We start from the raw sequence: 3,098 nt of genomic DNA, 5'->3' as shown, positions 1-3,098 counted from the left end.
CGTTTCCCAAAGAGAGATGAGATTGCAAGCAAAGTCACTCTTAAGAGTGACAAACTCCAACAAAGCAGTCTTGAACTATTTCACCTTTGGCAGAGTATAGAAAGGAGAAATAGCTGCTACGGACATAGACAAGAATTCAGTTAAATTTTAAATCATAGAGATCAAGAGTGAGATAGCAACACACTGTGGTATGTCTGAAAGAGACAAAAAAGGATGATCTATATTAGTAGACGCTCTGGAGGATTGTTTTCTTTGTTTCAGTACTCCTTTTTAGAGATTTATTTTCACCCAGAGTATCAAACAATGCATTTCAAACACTATACATATAACTCCCTGATAAGACACCACAAAGGCAATAAATTTATCTTATTAGCAACACTATCATTTGTAGTTTTCAAACACTATTGGACTTTACTGTAATTTCCCAAAGTATTCATGAACTAACATGCAGATTAGTTTTAATAGACAAATAACACCCTTTTAGGCAGACATGATTGTCCTAAATTGTTTACTGGGTATGAAATGTTACTTATATTAGCTGTAATGGTGGAGCTGGATTTTATTGCCTTCTCCAAACTGCAGGGTGAGAACCACCAATAGTGTGGTGGAACTTGTGTCTCTTTCCAAAGCCACTACTCTTACAGCCTGCAGATGCCAGACCACGCACCTCCCTGTGCTGGTGGACTGGCTTAGATGTCAAGATTCCTTCTAATGGCATTATGGAATGGATGGATGAAAATAACCTGGGGCTGGGGAGATGGCTCAGCAGTTAAGAGCACTGGCTGCTCTTGTAGAGGACCCAGGTTCGGTTCCCAGCACCCACATGGCAAACAACAGCCACTTTTGGATTCCAGGGGATCCAAAACTTCTTCTGGTCTCCATGGGCATGATATGACACTGAGGCACAAGCAGGCAAAACATTCATACACATAAAACTAAAATAATAAATAAAATATTCTTAAAAAGAAAAGAACCTCAAGGTATTTATATGTTGAATCTTCCCTAATCCAGTAAGAATTCAGGGTTCTCAAGGCCCCACAATGGCATCCAGCTCTCTCAGCAACAGGCTGAAGGCTTCAGGCAAACATCAGCTGGTTAATACCATGATGGACAGGCTTACCATAAGCTAAACCTTTAGTAACTGGGGGATTGCAGACACCATAGCTAACACAAAACCTGTATATGACATAACCTTGCTTGGCTTGGCTGTATCCCAGCCTGGCCATTTAATCCAGCAGGATGGGGCAGGAAGCCCTGTGCAGCACAGAGAGCTTGAAGTACTTCCAGCAGTCACCAGCAGAAGAAAGCTCATCCATTACCTCAGACTGCTTCTTCCTTCCTAGGTCCCGGGTGTGCTTTATGCAGGCATCTCCATTTACCCGATGGTAGCCACCAGACAGAAAGCTTAATAAAAGTTTTTGTGCAACAAAAAGACCTAACTTAGAAAAAGATATAGATTGCCATATATTGCCAGATGTGATGGCACATACCTTTAATCCTAGCACTTGAGAGACAGAGGCAAGTAGATCTCTATGGGATCAAAGCCTGATCTTCATAGCAAGTTGCAGGCCAGCTGGGGCTACAGGGGGACCCTGTCTCAAAGTAAAACAAACAAGCAAACTGAAAAGACAAATAGAAGAGAGAAATGGTTTCACAATAATAATTGGAAAATATGATGTCTCACTTTCAGTAATGTATTTTAAAAGCCGAATACAAGTAAGGAAACAGAAACAGAGACCTTAACCAGTGAGCCAGCTGCATCCAGGAGACAGATACAGAACATTGTACACAACAGTAGGATACACATTCTTCTCAACTGCACATACAACTTCAGAATACACCATTAATTATCAATAGATTTCTAAAAATAGATAACAGGCTGAGGATATAGTTCAGCGGTAGAGCACCTGCCTAGTGTGGACAAAGCCTTGGATTGTATCCCTGCCACTGAAAAAAGAAAAGGTAGCATAATAAACGTTTTCTTCAACCACATGGCATAAAGTCAGAAAGCAAAAACTGGAAAATTCACAAATGTGAGGAAATAAAACATACAGTTATAAACAACTGATAGATGAAAGAAGAAATTAAAAATAAAATCACAAAATCCTTAAGTACCAATGAAACAGAAAATCACACACCAAACACTGGAAGCAAAGAAAAATGCAAGAAGGGAAACTTTTCCCTGTAAATGCATACATTAACATTGTGGTGGTTTCCATTCAGCAACCTAACTTTATAACTTAAGGAACTAGGGGAGAAAACCTCAAATCTGGCAGAGGAGGTAAATAAAATAAAAAAAGAAGCAAACTAAATAGAGAATAGAAAATAAAAAAATTATAGAGAACTTCGCATGGTAACACACACCTGTAATCCCTGTACTTGGGAGGCTGAAACAGAGAGACTGCAAATTCAAAGCAATCTGGACTACAGAGCAAGTTCTAGGCCAGTCTGAGCCATAGAGCAAGACCCTTTTTAAAGAAACACAAAAGAGAAAAATCCATGACACCAAAAATTAGTTCCATAAAAAGATCAACAAAAATAACAAATGTATAAACAGCTGTGTGTGGGAGAGCAGGAGGAGGTCAGGCTTGGCAGCAAGCCCCTCCCCTCCCCTCTGCTGTCTCTCCTCCCCTCTCCTCTTTCATTTCCTTTGATTTTTTTCTTTTACTTTCTTTTCTTTCTTCTACTTTTACGTGCCTCCCTCCTATCTTTCTTTTTACCATACTAGAAGTAGAATTTAGGGTTTGGTGCTTGCCAAGTGAGCACTCTACACCCAGCTGCCCCTCAACCCGTGAGTAATATACCTGCTAAGCCATCTCACTGATCCTTCCACCGAATATTTAAAATGAATACAATCTCTTTCAGACATCCCCCCCAAAAAATTGAATTGGAGATAACACTTCCTAACTCATTCTCTAAAGCTAATATTATCCTGATACTAAATACAAAAAAAAATGGTTTTACAAAACAAACAAACACAAAAAGACAAAATAAAAAGAGTGAGGAAAGGAAGGAAGGAAGGAAGAAGGAGGGAAGGAAGGAGGAAGGAAGGAATGAAGGAAGGAAGGAAGGAAGGAAGGAGGAAGGAAGGAAGGAAA

The 3,098-nt window shown here is 39.7% G+C and overlaps 1 pseudogene; it reads right to left on the bottom strand.

Moving 5' to 3' along the window:
- Positions 1–534: 534 nt before the first annotated feature.
- The window catches only part of LOC103739300, a 7,819-nt pseudogene continuing 5,255 nt past the window's right edge, over positions 535–3,098 (bottom strand).

The sequence above is a fragment of the Nannospalax galili genome, unplaced genomic scaffold (assembly GCF_000622305.1).
Source record: "Nannospalax galili isolate Female #2095 unplaced genomic scaffold, S.galili_v1.0 scaffold78, whole genome shotgun sequence".
Lineage (NCBI taxonomy): Eukaryota > Metazoa > Chordata > Mammalia > Rodentia > Spalacidae > Nannospalax > Nannospalax galili.
Note: the sequence above shows the minus strand (reverse complement) of the source record. Positions and strands in the feature narration are given on the sequence as shown.